At 29.4% G+C, this 10,577-nt stretch overlaps 1 protein-coding gene across 1 annotated transcript in view; it reads left to right on the top strand.

Annotated features, from left to right (window-relative positions):
- Nucleotides 1-356: 356 nt before the first annotated feature.
- Nucleotides 357-10,577, top strand: part of mol (dual oxidase maturation factor 1 mol) — a 121,338-nt gene continuing 111,117 nt past the window's right edge. The window contains exon 1 of the mRNA XM_065501960.1: nucleotides 357-578. The gene's annotated coding sequence lies outside the window, so the exon portion shown is untranslated. The remainder of the gene's footprint in view (nucleotides 579-10,577) is intronic.

Genomic DNA, 10,577 nt, shown 5'->3' with positions numbered 1-10,577 from the left:
AAGCTTTTTCTGAGAGAGTGAGGAGTGAGCGCGTACATGATCGAGACAATGACTTAATATTTGTTTAAACAAAAACCCCAACAATAAAATAAAATAAATTTAAACATTTGCGCACGCTCACTTTTTGTTATGGTGGAGTTGTGTGAGATCGCGATCGTGTGTGTGTTTTTGTGAGATTTGGGGGAATAAAGTTTTGTTGTTGTGTTTTGCGATTGAACATAAAAAATACAACAGCAACAACAAATGTGTATAGATTATGACAAAATCGAACTAAACGACGAGCAAAGTACAAAGAGATCGTAAAATTTAGTTAACTCATGACAATTGTAAACGACGGACGTGTTTCGGTTAAATAAACAAAGTTTAGTAAATCTATAGTTTTAATAAAAATAAAACAAATTTTATTGGATTTTATTTTTCAAACAAAATGAATTGTTAATTATAAATTGACGTGTTTAAAGTAAACCTTTAAAATAATAAATAAATTCGAACTAAATATTTCAAAAATTTTACGCGTTTTTTTTTCGTTGCGTTAAACTAGCTGCTTAGTGTGGATTTATCTTGAAACCTTTAAAACGGTAATAACGGTTTTAAACTTCCAACAAAATATTGTATATTTTAAGTATTTTATTTTCTACTTTGAGTTGTTTTTTTTTTAAAAAAAACATGAGAATTTAATAATTATTGAAAAAAAATAAAAGAAAAAGAAAACCAATTAAACAAAGAAACTGCCAAAAACCCCAAAAAAGTCATCTCAATATACAAAAATATAAAGAGAAGAGAAGGAATTAAAAGTTTTGAAAAAATAAAACAAAAAAATTTTGTTGTGCAAAAAAATACAAAAAACAACAGTGTTGATAAAAAATGTGAAAACAAATAATAATCATTAATTAAAAAAACCAAAAAAAAATATATATAAATATTTCGAAAAATGTGGGTGTTTTTTATTGTAAATGTAAAAATATCTACAAACAAATTTTATTACTCATAGTTGTTAATAAAAAATCCACAAAAATATATACAAATACTCAAAAAATAATAATAAAAAAAAATAAATTAATGAATTTGTGTCGTGTTACTTGTGTTTTTAATCCGAAGATCACGTTTGTGCTTGAGTGACCCCAAAAAATAAGAGGCAAAATTAAAACAACTAACAAATTCTTAATATTGTGTTTGAAACAAAAGAATCTGTAAAATTTTAAAGTGTATTTCTAAACATATGGAATTACAAATTTTTAAAAACAAAAGTTTTATTTAAAAAAAAATTTAAGAGCTTCAGACTTTGTGTCTATAGAGTTTATTAGTTAGATTGATTTTGAAATGTGATCGTTAAGTTTGATTATAAAATTTTGGTTTTAGATTTCAGTATGAAAACCTGTTAAACCGTTCGTTCGTTCTATCTATCTGTATGTATGATATTCTATTTTGTAATAAGTTAAAACCGGAATTTGTTTTGAAATTATGGATTTTTTTTTTAAATAATTTTTCATTTAATCTTAAGTTTTGTAATTCCTGTATAAGAATGAAAGAAAATTTAGCAAAAAAAAAAAAACATTTTCTTTTTAATTTTAAAACGTGGAATTTCTTTAAACTGTCTAGTATAACTTATTTAATATCAATATGACAATAAAAATCGTACAAGGTGGCGCAAAATTAATCATCCAATTTTGTTTTTGAATAACTATTTTACTAAATAATAAAAAAAAATTTTGAGTGGTGGAAATCTTTGTGTCCGTTTTAAAATTTTTTCAATTAATTGGAAAATATGATATCCGCCAAGTGCATATAGCCAGTATTGATACACATTTGTGCCTGTTTCTGGTGATAACTGTTCGCATTCCTGTCGAATATTCTCCTTAATACTTCCGCGTGAACACCGATCCACACAGTAGCCTTGAGTGGATGTACAGTTTGTATTCTACAGCTGTCTAGTTCACAGATGTAGAATATGATTGACGTATGACGCCATTTGTAAAACTAATAACATCTTCAAACTGGGTGATTAAATTTGTGCCACCTTGTTTATATAAATAATATGGTATAAAGAACCATTTCATTTTATAAACTTCTCCTTTTTTAAACCCAAACATCTTCCTCGTTTAATAAGATATGTATTGGATGTGTGACTTAAAAATGCGGTATTTTTTTTTTAAGTTTTTAACTTTTATTTTGAAACATTTGTACAATATTAATTTATTCAAAGTATTGGCCATTGTTAGCTATGACCTTTTCCCATATTTTTGGCAACATATGGATTCCGAGCTAACTCTGAGGTCAAGAACGAATAGAGCCAATTTCTGATACTCTGTTGCAAAATAAAGCGTATGCCAGATCTGCATCGATCGAAACAAATAGTAGTTGTCTGGACTATAAAGCGTATGAGGCAGAAATTCCCAACCACTTCATTCTAAATACTTTTTAACAGGCATTGCAACATGTAGCCGAGCGTTGTGCTGATGGAATATTACGGTTTCATGTCTGGCCGCATATTCTGAGCCGCCAATGTTTGCTTCAAATTCTTGGTCTTTAAGCTTTTTGGTCTTCAAGCGATTTTTGTCTTCCAAGTCAAGATCACCACTTATTTCAAATATACTATTTAAGTGTTAGTCGTTTTTATCAAGTAGTTAAGGTCCTTAAATGTTTTATTTGAGAATTAATTGAGGGTCCTTTATGTCAATATGTTAGCAACTCATTGCTGGTTTAAACACTGGTTTTGTAAGGGTGCCCCGATAGACCAGTCGATAGTGTGCTGAACTATTAATCTGAGGGTTGCAGGTTCGATTCCCGTCTCTGGCGGGAATCTGGGTGTATCTGCAGACAAGCAAAACGCTTCGCAGTTTGTGTTTGTTTTATTTAAAAAAAAAAACATATTTGCTTATTAAACTTGGTTTAATCTGATCATCTGTAAAGCAGTGTTTAATAAATTATGTTTAACTTTGAACATTTCAATTATAATGGTAATATAATCATTCTTATTAAAGCTGTCCTCCTATAAAGGGTTTCAAAAGCTGCAATTTTGATATAAAATACCATTTTTTACTGCCAATCCCACGATGTATGAAGAAAAGAGAGTGAAAACAATTTGTATTAAAAACACTCAGTTTACTTATGAAAAATTCTTTCGAACAGCGTTCATTTAAAGTTTTTCAACTTAATATTCTTTCGACATCGTGGAACTGGCAGTAATTTCAAATTTGTTGCTATTTTTTTATTTATATGCAGGGAAGATATTGTTAAAGCTTTCTTTTTCATACAAAAAGAAAACAATTTTCTGTGACTTTTAGCCTCCAATATCTCTAGATTTGGATTATTTTGAGTGATTTTTTAAAGAGCGAAATTTTCGTTTCATTTATTACGTTATGATGGCATTAACGTAAATTATATTTGGATTCCAAAATTTTTAGGAGTAAAAGTGATTTTAGAAAGTGGAACTTATATGGGAGCTATAAGCAATTTCGTGTGATTTTTGTATATATATAACTTATTCCTGTTGAATTCTATGTGGATACCAAAATTTTCAAGAGTCTTCTGCTCGTTAAAGTGATATTTGGAAGTCGCCTCATGACTAATTATGGACATATATAAAACAAAATAAAATAAAACTAATACTTGTATTAAGTTAAATAAAACTTAAACCGTTAAATATAAAAATTTTCAAAAATATGTATGTATATTTATTCAAATATTGTACTAATTCTTTAAACATTAAAATATTGGCATATTACTCGGTATTTATAAAGGTATCTACTTTTTCCCGAAATTCTTCCATTAAGGATTTTAGATTTGCTTCCGTTACCTTTTGGTTTTTTTTTCCAAAAACCCAATACCTTCGTACAGACCGAAGATCTCGACAGTTGATACAAAATGTTCATTATTCTTTGAATACCAAGGCGTTTTTTCCATAGTGGCATGATGCAAATAGGGCCAGAAATATGAAGGCATATATATTTCTGTGTTTATCGTATCTGATGTCACAAATGATTGGCTTCTTTTGCCACAACTGCAAATGGCTTGCCACATCCATCCATCAGTCACAAAAAAGCCTTGATCCGGAAGTTGTGAAAAGTCTGCCAGTACATACGTTTCATCATCCATCAAACATCAGTTGTATATATAAATTTGTCATTCCGTTTGTAATTTCCACAATATAATTTTCCGACCCTATAAAGTATATATATTCTGGATCCTTATAGATAGCGGAGTCGATTAAGCCATGTCCGTCTGTCTGTTGAAATCAATTTTCTGAAGACCCCAGATATCTTAGGGAACCAAATCTTCAATAATTCTATCACGCATGCTTTCGAGAACTTTCCTATTTAAAAATCAAGAAAATCGGTCCACAAATGTCTGAGATATGAGGAAAAAACCAGGACAACCTCGATTTTTTACCTATTTTTGACCTATATCTGGCTTACTAAGACATTTATATAGACAATATGGATATCTAATGATAGATATTCAAAGACCTTTGCAACGACGTATATACGAACATAGTAAGTTGGACCTACAATGGGTCAAAATCCAAAATTTTAAAAATTTAAAAATTAAATTCTAAAAAAAAAATTTTCACCAAAAATTTTAAAATTTTAAAATAAATTGGATTTTTTTTTTATTTTCCAAAAAATTAAAAAAAACAACTTTGGAAAAAAATTAATTTTGTTTACCTGAAAATATTTAAAATTTTTATTTTGAAGTATAATTTGGTGAAGGGTATATAAGATTCGGCACAGCCGAATATAGCTCTCTTGTTTTTAATAAAATTTGACCTCAATTTTTTCCCTCGTTATTTTGTTTCTAAGTTCTTAAACGCATCGCCATCAGGAACTTAATATGACTTCAACCCAGCATTAGCTTTGGCTCTGCCTACAAATTAATCAGAGATATTTTTCAGATAGGAGTGTTTGGTGCTCTCCGAAAGAGTTGCTCGAATTCTTTTGCCTTACCAATATCTGTTAGCCTATTTTTTCTTCCTGATCTAGGTTTTCTTTCAATGTTTATTAGCTTTTGAAACAGTTTGACGATAAACCTTCAGATCTTTTGCTATTTTTTTTTAAGTCCATGTTTGATTTTTTTGGAAAAGTTTTAATAATTTTTTCAAGTATTTATTTTGGTAACTATTTTGACCCAAATAACAGTTGTAAATTAATGATTTAGAATAAGTTTTAGCTGGAATAGTGTGTACAAGTTTTTTTTGACACTTGCTTTATTTGAAATATAAATTAAACATTTATGACCGATAAAGTCTTATTTCGGGAGGACGTTTGTCTGGGGGCTAGGTGAAATAATGGACCCATTTCATCCAGTTTCAATAGGCTTCGTTCTTGGGTCCAAAAAAATGTGTGTGCCAAATTTGATCGAAATATCTTCAAAACTGTGACCTCCTTGTTTATTATTTTTATAAAATCTGCTCCACTTTTCATGTTTTTAAGCGAACGGGTTGTAACAGTCTCTCGCAATAATTTTTTTTATTAAAAATGGTAAAGAAATTTTAAAAAATTTTTTTTTGTTTAATAATATTCATTGAATTATGTTAAAATATCACTATTTTTTCAAGGAACTCGGTCTTGAGTACCGCATTCAAAAGGTTACTATAGCTGGCTTTACTTCAGAATGTTAATTAAATCAATACAAAAAAAAAGTATTGAAAATAAATTAAATATAACAAACAAAAAATCTTAAATTAATTCTCCTTTCATTCTGGTATTACTCATACCCTCATACATGTATGTATGTATTAATGCCGGATGCAATTCTATAAAAGTTAACAAAAACAACAACAAAATTTAAACAAACACACTTGCACACAAGTAGCAATAACAAAAGAAACAATAACAATAATAATTTTAGTTCTATATTAAAAAATTTAGCTGCAAATAAAAACAAAACATTCCGAAAATCTTTATAAAACGTGTTAGAAAAAAATTTAAATTTTTTATTGAGAAAACAACAAAAAAATCGAAAATTTCCAATCTATTATGTGTGAGAGTGTGTGTGTGTTTGTGATGAGATGTGGGGTGCACTAAAGCAGTGATGTTCAAAAATAAAAATGAAGATATTTGGTGAGAGAGCTACCCAGCAAACATAATGTCAAACACTTAAAATAATAACAAAATGAAGAAAGTTTAAATTTAGAATTTTTGTCAAATAAAACCAATTTATTAAATGAATATAATTTAAATTTTAAGGAAATGAAAGAATATACATTATACTGCCGAAATATTCTCAAATTTTTTATTTATTTTTAACTTTGTTTTTTTGTGTTCAATTGTAATTGAAACGCGTGTGTTTGCTATGCTTCATCCAAAAACCAACCAACAACAATGCTTATTGAATTTCTGAAAAAATGAGACATTTATTACGCTCTTTAAAAGAGCGTAACAAATGTGTTTAAATTTTTTAAACAATTGTTGTATGGGATGAACATCACTGCACTAAAGTGACGAAAGCGTTGTTTTTTTAACTTCTTCGTTTACTTGTTGTTGTTGTCTCCATCAGATTTCGTCGTGATTAGACAAAAAAAAACAAACAAAAAACTGAGAAAAAAACACGAAGAGCTTCTCCGAGCTTTTGTTGTAAAAATTTACATATTTGTTTGTTGTTGTTGTTAAAGCCCTTGTTTTTGCTCTTCTGTTTTTTGTTTGCTTCTTTATTTTATCATTATATTTTTTTCAAGTGCTGCTTGTGTTGTTGTTGTTTTTTTTTAAATCTTTAGTTCCACTTGATTTTTTCAAACATTTTTTTCAGTGATGTTTTTTTTTATTTTGTGTTTGGTATTTATCATTATTTTTTGTGTATTTTTTCATGTTTAAGTCTTGATGTTGGTTTAATAGTGTTGTTGCTGCTTTTATGTCAACCTAAATTTAAAACATTAGACAGTTTGTCATTTAACTTACTATTTAAATGTCTCTTTTTATTTCTTTTATCTTTCTTTTTTTTTACAAATTCATTGTAAAAAATTAGTTTTTGAAGTTGTTTTGTGTTTAATAACATGCTGTTGATGCTGTTGTTGTCGCCATTTGCTGTTAATAATGTTAATGATGTATTTTTTTTTTATTTTTGTATTTATATAAATTTCATTTACATATATTTATCCAATGTGCATACCCCCTATTTGTACTATATATATGAGTTATTGGCTCCCCCAATTGGTCATGTTTGCTTAAATTGTCATTAGTTTTGTTGGGAAAAAAAATATAATTGATATGTTTTTTTAATAAAAAAATTAATTTGTTTTTATAATTTTATTTGGGGTTTTAAGTGAGTCTTACTCAGTTCATTTTTTTAAAGTAGGCTAAAAATGAATGCGATAGATGCCATATAAAGAATAAGACAGATGGGTTTAAGCTTAATTTGTAATCCTTTTTATTACGAGGCAACAAATGATATCTTATATAAATCTTCAAAACTTCTGGTACGATATGTATAGAAGTTGGTAATGTCAGTAGACTTTTAGGAGTAGTAGGAGCTAGCTGACTGAAATTTTCCACAAATACTCTCTGTTGACAAATGCACAAAATGGAGCCATGATTTTACCTAGCCCCCATAGAAATGTCCCCCCGGAATACTGTTTGAGCAGTCATAAATTTGTTGATTATGCGGCAATTCTGCTAAAATTTTGCACAAATTAGTTGTAAATACTCTGAAATTAAGTTTAAACATAAGTTTCATCATCCATCAAACAACAGGTGTAATTTTATACCCTTCGTTTTTAATTTCTACATTTTTAATTTGCGACCCCATAAACTATATACAGTGGTTGACAAAACAATGGAAACTTTTCCAAATATTCCATATATAGCCCAAAATTTAAAATATTTTTTTAAAATAAAATTTTTTTTTTTAGTATTTTACTTGTATAGTTTTATTTATATAAATTAACTGAAAAACAACCAACATAATTAATTATATTCTGAAAAAAGGGAACAAAATTACAAATATTCACTATTTCGCTACTGACAAAACAATGGAAACTTTTAAACTTCTGCAAGAAAGAAGTGTAAAACGAAAATAATATTTAAAAGAACGATGTAAAAAGCATCCTGTTTTTTTTTAAATTCTGGTAATTTTTCACAATTTCTTTTTCACATAATTGCTTTTTTTCAAAGTTAACGAAAATGGCTAAAGTTAAGATTTGTGAAGACTTAAAAAATAAAATAATTAACGATTTTAAAGCAGGTTTAAAACAAAAAAGTATCTGTGACAAATAATCAATAAATAAATCAGCATTTTCAAAAATTATAAAGAAATTTCGTGAGACCGGTTCTGTAAAAACTCAACATTTAGGTGAAAGACCTCGTAAGACTACTCCTAGACAAGATAATTTAATAGCGAGAGAGTTCAAGAAATTCCCAAAAATAACACCTGGAGAGGTTGTTAATAGCCTAAAATTAGAAATAAGTACCCGAACAGTTAGTCGCAGGGCAAATGAGGCTGGTCTTGGTTGCTATCAACCTGTGAAAAAACCACTAATTTCTAAAAAGAACCGTTCTGCTCGTCTACAATTTGCCAGGGATCATTTAAACTGATCGATACAGAAATGGAATACTGTCCTCTTTTCCGACGAATCCAAATACAATTTAAGAGGCAGTGATGGAAGAACATTTGTAAGACGATCAAAGGGAAAAATATTAGATCCAAAGTACACAAATAATACTGTAAAGGCAATATTATGGTATGGGGATTTTTTTCAGGGCAAGGTATGGGCCCAATTCATATTATAAAATATACCATGACAGAACCATATTAAACGATGTTATGTATCCATACGCTGATGAAAATATGCCCCTAGTTTGGAGATTCCAACACGACAACGACCCGAAACACACCTCTAGGGTTGTAACCGAGTGGTTAAAATACAACGAGGTACGTGTTTTGAAGTGGCCTGCCCAATCTCCAGATCTCAATCACATAGAAAATCTATGAGAAATTGTAGATCGTAAAATAAGGACCCAAAATTACACCAGGAAGGAAGATTTATCGGAGGCGGTTATAAGGGAATGGCAAAATATTTCAAAGGAGACCATTGACTCTTTAATTGGTTCAATGCATCGTTAATGTGTAGCAGTTATAAAAAATAAGGGATACCCAACAAAATATTGAGTTATTGCTAAGTTTAGACCATATTTGTTAAAATAAATACAAAAATGTTAAAATTTTTAAAAAAATTATTTCAGATTTTGGGCCTCTAATGAAATATTTGGAAAAGTTACCATTGTTTTGTCAACCTCTGTATATTCTGGATCGTTATAGATAGCGAAGTCAATATAGCCATGTCCGTCTGTTTATCTGTATGTTGAAATCAACTTTCCGTAGCCCCCAAATAACTTACATACATGATTCATACATCAATATATCGGTAATTCTTCCGGCTCGGTTGCTATTTAAAATCGACTCACAAATGGCTGAGATATAAGGACCGGGACAACCTCGATTTTTGGCCTATTTTTAATCTATATGTGGATTACTAAGTCATTAATATAGACAATATGGATATCTACTGATAGATATTTTAAAGTCCATTGCAACGATGACTATATTAACTTGGACGGGTTAAAAAATATTTTTTAACCCGAATTTTGTTTCCATTAAAAAATTTTTTTTTGCTATAAATTCTTTTTCCATATTTTTAAAAATTAAAAAAAAAATTAATTTTGTTTATCTAAAAATATTTATTTTAATGTATAACTGCCGAATATAGCTCTCTTACTTGTTATACCCTACACCACCATAGTGGGGAGGGTATTATGCGTTTGTGCAGATGTTTGTAACGCCCAAAAATATTAGTCTAACACCCACATTAAAGTATACCGATCGACTTAGAACCACTTTCTGAGTCGATTAAACGATGTCCGTCCGTCCGACCGTTTGGCTGGTCGGCTGGCTGTCCATGTAAACCTTGTGCGCAGAGTACAGGTCGCAATTTTGAAGATATTTGGATCAAATTTGGTATATATTATTATTTCGGCCCAAGGACGAAGCCTATTGAAACTGGATGAAATCGGTCCAATATTTCACCTAGATCCCAAACAAATGTCCTTCCGTAATTGGACTTTATCGGTCATAAATGTTTAATTTATATATGTATCTCCACAAATTCCGCTCCAAATAAGTTTTATATATACAAAATTCATGTCACCAAATTTTATTAGCATCAGAAAATCACTTTAACGTGCATAAATCACCTAAAAATTTTGGTATACACACAAAACGCATCACACGACCTAATTTCATAGTGATCGGTCCATAATTGGTCATAGCTCCCATATAAGGCCCACTTCCGAAAATCACTTTAACGAGCATAAATCTCTTAAAAATGATGGTATACACATAAAATTAAACACGAATAGCTTTCATATAGATATAAATAACACACAGAGAAAACAGATTCGTGATAGCAACCGAATTTGTTGCCAATCGAATGATTCTACCTTAGTGACCGAATTTTACAGTTGTGGCTATAGAATTTTAAAAGGGGTAACAAAAGTTTGGTTGCTTTAATCGAAATTCTTCTTTGTCAACTGTCTTTCTATTGATAGAACCGAAAAATTCTATGTGTACAACCGAATCATTCGGCAACA

Source organism: Calliphora vicina, chromosome 2, assembly GCF_958450345.1.
Source record: "Calliphora vicina chromosome 2, idCalVici1.1, whole genome shotgun sequence".
NCBI lineage: Eukaryota > Metazoa > Arthropoda > Insecta > Diptera > Calliphoridae > Calliphora > Calliphora vicina.
This window is presented reverse-complemented; position numbering and strand designations above follow the sequence as displayed.